Source organism: Callorhinus ursinus, unplaced genomic scaffold, assembly GCF_003265705.2.
Source record: "Callorhinus ursinus isolate GAN/ISIS: 27379988/994484 unplaced genomic scaffold, GSC_fseal_2.0 scaffold54, whole genome shotgun sequence".
NCBI classification, from domain to species: domain Eukaryota; kingdom Metazoa; phylum Chordata; class Mammalia; order Carnivora; family Otariidae; genus Callorhinus; species Callorhinus ursinus.
Window position 1 is genome coordinate 14,563,083 of NW_027397116.1, and position 11,992 is coordinate 14,575,074.

Below are 11,992 nucleotides of genomic sequence, written 5' to 3' on the forward strand. Positions count from 1 at the left end.
GATAGAATAAATTACTGAATAAGTAAATGGAAGAGAAGAGATAAATCTTCCTTACAAAAGAATTAGAAATAATTTCTGTAGTTACTCCCTCCTCCAGGAAGTAGAACTGAATTCTGTGCCCTCCCACTTGAGCATGGGCTGAACTTAGTGACTTGCTTCCTAAAAATAGAGCTTATAAAGGTTGGAAAAAAAAGTTTTCAGTGGAAAAACCTGGCAAACACTAACTCAGCCACGTGATCAAGGTCAGCGTACCGATGCAAGTTATATTGATAGTATGTACCCGTTGGTATGTTGTGATGGCTAGACATTCCACTTCTTTGGTATTCTTTTCCTAAACTCATCCAGTCTAGTCATGATAAAAAACATCAGACAAACCAAAAATGAGAGATATTCTACAAAATACCTTACCAGTGTTCCTCGAAACTTCCAAGATCATGAAAAACAAAGAAAGACTGAGGTACTCACGGATAGAGGTAACTAATCAGACATGACTAGTAAATGCAATGTGGAAAAAATAAGTGCAATGTGGAATTCTCAACTGGATCTTGGAACAGAAAAAAATGACATTAGTGGGAAAAAAGTGAAATCCAAATAAAGTCTGGTTTAGTTCATTGTATAGGCACCAATAGTGATTTCTTAGTTTTGACAAATATACCATGGTTATGTAAGATGTTAACAATAGTGGAAACTGGGGAAAGAATATATGGGGAACTCCTATACTATCTTTGCAACATTTCTATAAATCTATAATTCTTTCAAAATAAAATGTTTATTAAAAATAAATTAAAATTTTAATCAAATTTAAAAATTTACTATATATTATTTTAGTCTTAGTAAAATTAACAGTTAAGGATCAGAAATAAGCCCTTTATGGGTCTGCAGATAGGGAAAAACACCATCAAACTATGTAATAATAGAGCATACAAAGTGGAATAATTGTCAGGGGACTGACTAGGGACTAGATGAGAAGCAGAGTAATGGTAGCCTTTTGTCTCTAGCTTTTTTTAAATCCAGTTGCAGGTTAAAGCCCCAGTGGAAGAAAAAAAGGAAACTTGTAGGAGGCTAGTAAAGTCACAAGCAAAGGGGAATGCTGGACAATGGGACAAGAGTAGAGCATGTTCCAAGCCAAAAGCTTTTAGTCACTTGCAGATAAGCTTAGAGAAGTTCTGGGAGTTATAAAAATCATATTCCAGTTTCAACTCTAATATGCTGACAGTGAACCAGTCATTAAATTTTTCTCATTCTTGGTTCTCTTGACTATGGGTTGAAATCCATCTATAGCTTTGATTCTATGAATTTACAAAGACAAGTTTTTCTATCCCTTTGGATATGTTAAATTAAGTTTTATATTTGACAATGACATAAAAATTAAAATATATTGCAGTCTAAAAAGGAAAAAAAATAGTTTTGGTCAGTACATAAAGGTTTAAATTCTCATTTTGGCAAGTCCTTGGACATGCTCCAAGCTAATTTGTCATCCAATTACAGCGTAGGCAGGTTTGACCATAGATAGTTATGCCTTTAATTCCTGAAGTATTCATCGTGTTTGCCATAATAATACCTGGAAGTATCATTCATAAGCAGAAGAATATGTTGAACTGCACCATGAATGTGCAATCAGCAAAATTCAGATGGTGAGGGAAATTATAGCTCAGTTTTTCAACAGATAAATTGTAAGGAAAAGAAGGGAATTGATGAGGGACCTAGTAAAAGAGACTTAAAAGTCATAGTAAGTTGAAAAAGAGAGAGGATAAACATAATATCAAAGGATACATATCTGGGTTATAAAGTTAAAAATGAAGTGATCTTTCTTAAATTCAGGATAATAGTTACCCATGAGAAGATGGAGGATTAGTAATTGTTGTGGGACACACGGATGGGGCTTCTGGGTGGCTGGTGAAGTACTATTTTTTTTTTAACCTGAATAAAGATTACAAGGGTGTTAACATTTTGATAATTTTTATGGCATGCATTTGTTTCGTGTGGTTTTCAGCATATTTTTGTGTGTATTACAATGTGTAATAAAATGTTCACGTGTCACTAGCAGGGTGCTCTGTGCTATGTTTACAAAAATAAGTAAGAAACTTTTCCTATTGTCAGGTGCTAGAATCAAGTAAGAAAAAAAAAATACAGGGTGCCTGGGTGGCTCAGTCATTTAACCATCTGCCTTCGGCTTGGGTCAAAGTCCCAGGGTCCTGGATCTAGCCTGCTTCTCCCTCTCTTTCTGTCCCTCCCTGCCTCTGCTCATGCCCTCTGTCTCTCTCTCTCTCTCTCTCAAATAAATAAATAAAATTGTTTAAAAAAATACAAGTGACAGAATGAGCAAAAGAATGTTGCAATTCTTATAAAATTATGCATTGGTCACAGTGGAGCCTAATGAATGGGGTATTCAGTTTTGCCTAGCTCAGTTATGAATGCTTTGAAGAAGAAATAATGCAATGCTTAAACTTAATATTTAAAGATTAATCACTTGACTAATGAACAAGAGGCTAGAACCATCTAGAAAGAAGGGGCTGAGTATTCTGTTAAAAGATATTTTCAAGGGGCGCCTGGGTGGCTCAGTCATTGTGTCTGCCTTTGGTTTGGGTCATGATCTCAGGGTCCTGGGATCGAGCCCTGCATGGGGCTCCCTGCTCGGCGGGAAGCCTGCTTCTCCCTCTTCCACTCCCCCTGCTTGTGTTCCCTCTCTCGCTGTGTCTCTCTCTGTCAAATAAATAAATAAAATCCTTAAAAAAAAAAGATATTTTCAAAAAGGTAAAATCATTATTCTTATACAAATGTAAAATAAAAATATATGTAAGATTTTATTTAACTCACTAGTTAATAAGAGAATCAGTAAGATGGTATGGGGGTTCAAAAGAAAATTAAAAACATACACACATATACTGGTTATCAGGAATGCTAAAATGAATTTATACATAGATACAAAATTCATCAATATCCGTAGGGCTATAATCAAATGCATCTCCATAGGTCTAATTTGCATTTATGTGAACAGGAATCATAGGCATTACTATCAGTGTTCAACAATTTATAGAATTATAATATACTTCAAAGACAATGAAAAGGGAAGATAACTCCGGAGGGTGAACTAGAGAGGCCACCCAGCAATCTTTTCCTTATTTTAAAGTCTGACTATTTTTCCTGACAATATAAAGACAAGGTACCACAACAGCATGATCTACTGTAAGAATGTCAATAGTGCTGTGTTAACTGGGGCTAAAAGTAAACTATGGAGATTCTCCCCTTCTAATAAGGGGATTTCCTCAACCAGTGCACTCCCACTGATACACAGATGCTATCTGTCTTCCTTTCCTTATCAATATTTTGAGTGACTGAGGTAAAGTCTCCATCTTGGAGCTCTTCCATGAAGTTGTCAAGTGCTCCTAGGTCCATGGCAAGCTTGCTTTTAGGTGGAATAATGCAAGTATGGAAGAACTTGTGTGCTTTGCTGCTTCTCTACCTATGAGTTTCCTCAATAAAACATATATAACATTTCCACTGAGGATGTTAGGAATGTTTGTATCTTTTTCACCTTTGCATTAGAGGTAGTCAACGAATATGTTTTCTGTTTGATGTTTTTTATTATTATTTCTAGTAGTAGAAATCTTTTGATTTTCAAATCAGTAAAATCAGACAGAATATTGGAAGAACTAATGTGATCCAGTATTCACACTGGGCTGCTATGTTGAAAAATCACAAAATTACTATGATTATAATAGTTGGATGTAATTATGGAAAGTGAGACTTGATTAGTTTTCTGGTATGTAAGTTCTTGTAGCATTCCTTTGCTTGGCGATATTTATACAGTTTACTCTTAAAATGGCTAGTAAAATAGTATGTCAATTTTGACTGTTTGATTAGTAGTAGAACATGTGTGTTTTCTAGATAAAAATCAAACACTTAGACTTTCAGGTAGACCTAATTAAACAATTAGTTCTTTATTTGAGAAGACATATTTGGCTTATGGATTGACATTTTTCAGTCAATCCACAGAGACGATTCTATTTCCCACTTACTTCTATCTCCTGCTTTTCCTTACAATTTACATGTTGAAGGACTGGGCTGTAGTTTCTTCCAGTCTGGACCTCACTGATTGCACATTCGTGGTGTAGTTCACCATGTTCTCTCATTCCTGCTAATTGGCAGCTGGGTCCAGAGATTGGATAAAACTCTGATTTGATCTCTTTGGAAAACTAGAAGTAGAGTACGGCAAGGCTATAGGAAGTCCATAATGTTTGTCTCTTTTGGTCATCTTAGCAACAATTGAGGCTTAATGCCTATCTCTAATCATTTGTTGGTTTAAAACATTGAAATTTTAATGCTATTCTTTCACTTTTCTTTGTTGGCTAGAATACTTTTAAAAGAAATACTTCCTTTTATCTACTGTTTGGTTACTTATGGTTGATTTAATAAGGACAGGATAATTGCTTAATTCTTCCCTTTATTAGCCAGTTTTCATGATAATGGGTTGATTTCTAAAATATTCTGAAGGTAGACAATTTTTTTAAGTTACACTATGTACCTCATAGATATTAATAAGTTTGATCTGTTCAATCCATTTTAATTCTTAAAGTTATTAAAATTTGAATGGTCTCATTTTGCTTAGTGGAAGACTTGCAATGTCAGCCCTTGAATATCTTTTAAATTGACTGTATTAGTCTTTGATAGCTTTCTTGCTAACTAATATGACAAGATAGACCAGGCTAGGATTATACATCTCCTGCCTCAGACCTCAGCAATGTCTCCACTAAACCTAGGTTGCTAGTAGAGAAAAGTGATATTTCAAGACCACAATCTGGCTCCTATTGCTAATGGGTTAGTAATTGTATTGAGGTCTTTATAGTAGAAAGAAGTAGGAAATATTAACAGGTAGGAAAATTATATATCCTATCTTTATCCAACATAAAAGACTAGAAACTGTGACCAACCCAGTATCAACTTGCTAAATTTATACTGATATTTGCAATCAAATTTCAAAACTAAAGAGATTTTAATTAAACTTTTTCCTAATGCAACTGTGTGCCACTATTTCACCCTAAGAATTGTTTCTCAATGGCACAGGGCATGATAAATTAGAACATCCACTAATTATTCATTTTTAAAATTATTCTCAAAATAATACTAATACTACCTCCACTGTGATTACCGAATTAAATAAAGCTAGAAAAGATTCCTTGAATCCAAATTCATTCTAAAAATACAAGAAAACTAATTTCACAACAGAAGTGTATCAAGAGAAAATAAACAACAAGAAATGTATCAAGTTCAAATTCCATATAGAGTTATAATGAGAATAAGGAACATAGTTGTATAAATTGTGTAAGTTCACAAAAGATAAGTATGAAACCCAACCTCATTTTATTTATTTTTAAAAGATTTATTTATTCATTTGAGAGAGACGGAGAGAGAGACAAACCTCAAGTCAGGGGATGGTCAGAGGGAGAGAATCTCAAGCAGACCCCCTGCTGAGCACGGAACCAGAGGATGAGGAACTCAATTTCACAACCCTAACTGAGATCATGACCTGAGCTGAAACCAAGAGTCAGACGCTTAACCTACTGAGCCACCCAGGCACCCCTGAAACCCAGCCTCATTTTAATGGGCCTTGATTTTTCCTAATGCAAAGGAAAAGAAGACAAGAATTCCAACTGTCAACTTAATATACTGAAGTTATAAACCAATAATATTAGACCGGAAAATAAATTAGAGCATAACAATTTAAAAAGGGTGGTTGAAACTAATAATATTTATAAAGAATCTATTTATTGATAAATTAAGAAAACTAATTTAAAAAATCTGTAATTCTATGAACAATAATAGCAATAATAGAATTCAGTAAGGTAACTGGACATATATATCTCAGGTAAAAGATGGCCATGATTATGATGGATTAGCTATTAAACACATTACTTTCTGCCAAAAACAATTAGAAACCTGAAAAAAAATGTAATACAACTGCTTTTAGACACTGAAAAATCTGCAATCCATTAACAGATGAGAGACAGATGAAGTGAGCCATACAACTTCAACCACTTTTATAAAAGACTTCAGTGTGGGGAAGAAGTATCAGTCTCACTTAGAGACTGAGAAGTTTACAAGGTACTCCTTAAATAGAGAAAAAAAAATACTATTTTAACTTGAGGAAATAGTGACAGCAAGAGGACTGAAATTTGCAAGACAAAGTATTAGAAAGAGTTCAAGAAATTTGTGCAAGGTTACCTTTGAGTCTGGCTTAATACCAAGCAGCTCACATGCAGGATAGAACTCCAGGAGTATCGGCAAAGAATACTTACCATAAGATATAAGTTAATAATTTTCAGAGCTCACACAGGGCTGAGGTACATTCTATCTTAATATTCAAAATAGGAAAGTTTTAATGAACACCCTGGGAATTAATTCTAAATTTAGGAGTCATCATACTTTATTAAGGCTAATCTATGTCTACCATATCAAAGTTTAAATAAAAGTCTTTAAAGACAAAGCTGATACTTAAATAACTGCTGGTCAATGTCAACGCCATCATCATTAAATGAAGACTAACAAAATTCTGATATTTGGTATCATTAAATTCAAATGTCCAGCATCCAATGAATAATTATTGGACATCTGATGGATTGGGAAAATGTGCTATCATCAGGAAGAAAATCAATGTGAAAGCAGACCCAGATCACAGAGATGAAATTTTCAGAAAAAGAACTTTAATGGGTATTTTCAATATGTTCAAGTAATACATAAAAAAAGAAGATAAAAAAATTCAAATTATAAAAAAATCAAATCTCTGCAGCTGAAATAAAAACATTACTGGATAAGCCTAACAACAAATAAGGCACTGTGGCAAAAAAAGATCAGTGATTATTCCTGTGAAGACATTGCAATGAAAAATGTCTGAGAAATAGAGAGAAAAGAGGCAAAAAATTGAATATTTCCTAAGTGACCAGTGGGGCAGCAACAAGGGGTCAAACATACCTGTAATTTGAGTCTCTGAAAATGAGAGAAATGGCAACAAAAAATGGAGAGCTGATACCTAAAAGTTTCCAACTTTGACAGAAACTATAAACCCACAAATCCAAAATCTCAATAAATGCCAAGTAGAATTAGCACCTCTCATATCTTAACCAAATCTTTAAAAATCAGAAATAAAGAAAAAATCTGAAAAGTGGTCACACTCTTACATTAAAATGTAAGACTATTAAACAAATTACCAGTGACCTCTCAACAGGAATAATGGCGGCCAGAAGACAACAATACAATGTCTTTAAAATTGCTGAAGGAAAAAAAAGCAACTGTCAACCTAGAATTCTAGCCTGTGAAAATATCCTTCAAACTGAAGAGGAAAAAATTAAAAGAGATATTTTCAGAATATCAAGAGCTCATCCAATCTGTTTTGGGCAGACCTTCACTTCAGAAAAAGTTGAAGGTCATCAAGCTAAAGACAATGTACCAGATGGACTTGTGCACTTCTGTACAAAGTGAATAGAGCTGGAAATGGTAAATATGTACATAAATTTAAAAGACAATTTGTTCTCATTTAAAATATATATTTAAGAGATAATTGTGCCCAAGAGTGATTATTATCTGATCACCCTGCAGCATCCACCGGTTTTCTTCCTCTCCTGCTTCCGCTTCTTTGCATACACAAGAGTAAATACATACATCTTCTATTTCTTCTCTTTTTCTTTTCTTTTCTTTTTTTATTAACGTAAAATGTATTATTTATTTCAGGGGTACAAGTCTGTGATTCATCAGTCTTACACAATTCACAGCGCTCACCATAGCACATACCCTCCCCAGTGTCCATCACCCAGACACCCCATCCCTTCCACTCCCCTCCACTCCAGCAACCCTCAGTTTGTTTCCTGAGATTAAGAGTTTCTTATGGTTTGTCTCCCTCTCTGGTTTCATCTTTCATTTTTCCCTCCCTTCCCCTATGATCCTCTGTCTTGTTTCTCAAATTGTTCATATCAGTGAGATTATATGATACTTGTCTTTCTCTGATTGACTTATTTCACTTAGCATAACACCTTCTAGTTCTATCCACGTCATTGCAAATGGTAAGATTTCTTTTTTTTTTGATGGCTGCATAATATTCCTGTGTGTGTGTGTGTGTGTGTGTGTGTGTGTGTGTGTGTGTGTATACACACCACATCTTCCTTATCCATTCATCCGTTAATGGAGATCTTGGCTCTTTCAATACTTTGGCTATTGTGGACATTGCTGCTATAAACATTGGGGTGCACGTGCCCCTTCGGATCACTACATCTGTATATTTGGAGTAAATACCTGTATCTTTGGAGTAAATACCCAGCTGGATCATATGGTAGCTCTATTTTCAAATTTTGAGGAACCTCCATACTGTTTTTGAGAGTGGCTGCACCACCTTGCATTCCCACCAACAGTGTAGGAGGGTTCCTCCTTCTCTGCATCCTCGCCAACATCTGTCATTTCCTGACTTGTTAATTTTAGCCATTCTGACTGGTGTGAAGTGGTATCTCATTGAGGTTTTGATTTGGATTTCCCTGATACCAAGTGATGCTGAGCACTTTTTCATGTGTCTGTTGGCCATTTGGAGTCTTCTTCACAGAAATGTCTGTTCATGTCTTCTGCCCATTTCTTGATTGGATTATTTGTTCTTTGGGTGTTGAGTTTGATAAGTTCTTTATAGATTTTGGATACTAGCCCTTTATCTGATATGTCATTTGCAAATATCTTCTCCCATTCTGTCAGTTGTCTTTTGGTTTTGTTGACTGTTTCTTTTGCTGTGCAAAAGCTTTTTATCTTGATGAGGTCCCAATAGTTCATTTTTGCCCTTGCTTCCCTTGCCTTTGGTGATGTTTCTTGGAAGAAGTTGCTGTGGCTGAGGTCGAAGAGGTTGCTGCCTGTGTTCTCCTTTAGGATGTTGATGGACTCCTGTCTCACATTTAGGTCTTTCATCCATTTTTGTCTATTTTTGTGTGTGGTGTAAGGAAATGGTCCAGTTTCATTCTTCTGCATGTGGCTGTCCAATTTTCCCAACACCATTTGTTGAAGAGACTGTCTTTTTTCCATTGGACATTCTTTCTTGCTTCGTCAAAGATTATTTGACCATAGAGTTGAGGGTCCATTTCTGGGCTCTCTATTCTGTTCCACTGATCTATGTGTCTGTTTTTGTGCCAGTACCATACTGTCTTGATGATGACAGCTTTGTAGTAGAGCTGGAAGCCCGGAATTGTGATGCCGCCAGCTTTGCTTTTCTTTTTCAACATTCCTCTGGCTATTCACGGTCTTTTCTGTTTCCATACAAATTTTAGGGTTAATTGTTCCATTTCTTTGAAAAAAGTGGATGGTATTTTGATGGGGATTGCTTTGAATGTGTAGATTGCTCTAGATAGCATTAACATCTTCACAATATTTGTCCTTCCAATCCATGACAATGGAACGTTTTTCCATTTCTTTGTGTCTTCCTCAATTTCTTTCATGAGTATTTCATAGTTTTCTGAGTACAGATTCTTTGCCTCTTTGGTTAGATTTATTCCTAGGTATGTTATGGTTTTGGGTGCAATTGTGAATGGGATCAACTCCTTAATTTCTCTTTCTTCTGTCTTGTTGTTGGAGTATAGAAATGCAACTGATTTCTGTGCATTGATTTTATATCCTGCCACTTTACTGAATTTCTGTATGAGTTCTAGCAGTTTTGGGCTGGAGTCTTTTGGGTTTTCCACATAAAGTATCATATCATCTGCAAAGAGTGAGTTTGACTTCTTGTTTGCTGATTTGGATGCCTTTTATTTCTTTTTGTTGTCTGATTGCTGAGGCTAGGACTTCTAGTACTATGTTGAATAGCAGTGGTGATAGTGGACATTTTTTATTGCACCTCATCAATAGCCTTTTTTATTTTGACTTGGTTAGATTTTAGTTCTTTATTTTTCCAGAAAGGGATTCTCTAGTATCTTCTATGCTTTTTTCAAGCCCAGCTAGTATCTTTAAAATTGTCATTCTGAACTTGGGTTCTGTCATCTTGCTAATGTCCATATTGATTAGGTCCCTGGCAGTCGGTACTGCCTCTTTTTCTTTTTTTTGAGGTGAGTTTTTCCATTTTGTCCTTTTGTCCCGAGAAGAATAGAGGAATGAGAGAACAAAATGCTAAAAGGGTAACAATGACCCCAGAAAAATACACACTAAAGAAATCAGAAGAGACCCAGAACTGGGGGGATAAGAAAGGGGAAAAAGAAAAAAAGAATCTGATCAGGCTGGTAAATAGAACAGGGCCACACACTAGATTTTAGGTGTATTTGGTCTGTTATAAGAAACTGCCTGCCAAATTTTAAAGAAAGAAAAACATATATATATATATATATATATATATGTGTGTGTATGTATTTATATACACATATATATAATACAAAAAAATAAGGGTAAATATAATGAAGAGATGGAATATGACTATAAAGATGAAAATTAAAAAAGATTTTTAAAAAAGAATTGATAAGTTGGTTGAAAAAAGAAAGAAGAAAAATTTAAAAAAAAAAAAAGAATGTGATCAGGTGGGATACTAGAACAAAGCCATACACTAGATTTAGCGTATATTTTGGTCTGTTAGAAGAAACTGTATCCCAAAATTTTAAAGAAAGAAAAACTTCTATATATACAGAAAATAAGGTTAAATACAATGAAGGGATAGAATATGACTGTAAAAGTGAAAATTAAAAAAGATTTTAAAAAAACAATTGATAAAATAATATGTTGGTTGAAAAAGGAAAGAAGAAAAATTTTTAAAAAATAGAAAAAAATAAAGAAAATTAAAAAAATTAACTTTGAAAGTTAATCATGGGAAAAAAGCCATGAATTCTATGTGCTGTATTCCCCTTACACTGGAGTTTTGCAATTCTCATTGATCGGTAAACTTGGTCTTGGCTGTTCTTGCTGATCTTCTGGGGGAAGGGCCTCTTGCAGTTGTTCTCAAATGTCTTTGCCAGAGGTGGAATTGCCCCACCCTTGTCAGGGGCCGGGCTAAGTAATCTGCTCGGGTTTGCTCTCCGTAGCTTTTGTTCCCTGCAAGCTTTCCCTATAGCTTTGGAGGAGGAAAGTGAAAATGGCGGCCTCCCAATCTCTGCCCTGGGGGATCCAAGATCTCTGGCCCCACTCCTCAGTGCACCCCCAGAGAAAAGCAGTCAATAACTCCTGTCTCCCCAGTCTCCAGCCACACTCCATGCTCACCTGGCCTGTGACTGAGCATTTCTATCTCTGGCACACGACCCCGTTTGGAGTCTCCAAACCCAGCAGATCCCTGTGGTGCACTTCTGCACCATTCCTCCCGGGGAAGGAAGGGGAGTCTCCCCGGATCTGCCGCTTGTTGGGTCCCTGCTGGAGGAGCAGTGGCCCAACTGTGCCGCAGATCACGGTTTATAACAAACCCAAGCTGAGAGCCTGTGCCTCGGCTCCATTTCTGCAGCCGACTTCCCTGCTCCGATATCTGGGAGCTCTGCCACACTCAGGCACCCCCCCGTCTTTCTGTGACCACAAGGGTCCTGAGATCACACTGTCCCAGTGAGGGTTTCACCCCCCGCTTAGCCACTGGAGCTACATCCCTCAGTGGAGCCAACTTCTAAAAGTTCCAATTTTGTGCTCCATGGCTCTATCACTTGCTGGTAGCTGGCTGAGGAGGTTCCCTCCCCCCGTGGTCTATCTTCCCAAATATCACCTCAGATTCACTTCTCCACATGTCCTACCTTCCAGAAAGTGGCCACTTTTCTGTTTAGAGAGTTGCTGCTGTTCTTTTCTTCGATCTCCTGTTGAGTTTGTAGGTGTTCAGAATGGTCTGATAGCAGCTATCTAGCTGAATTCTTGGGACCAGACCAAAATTAGGTCTCCTATTGCTCCGCCATCTTGCTCCCTCCCATTTCATTTTCACACCTTTATATAGGCCTTTATTGCAGTTTCCTTGTGTCCATATTTTCACAATATATCTCTCCATAGTTCTATCAGCTTGCAGATAGCACATCTCGCACACAAT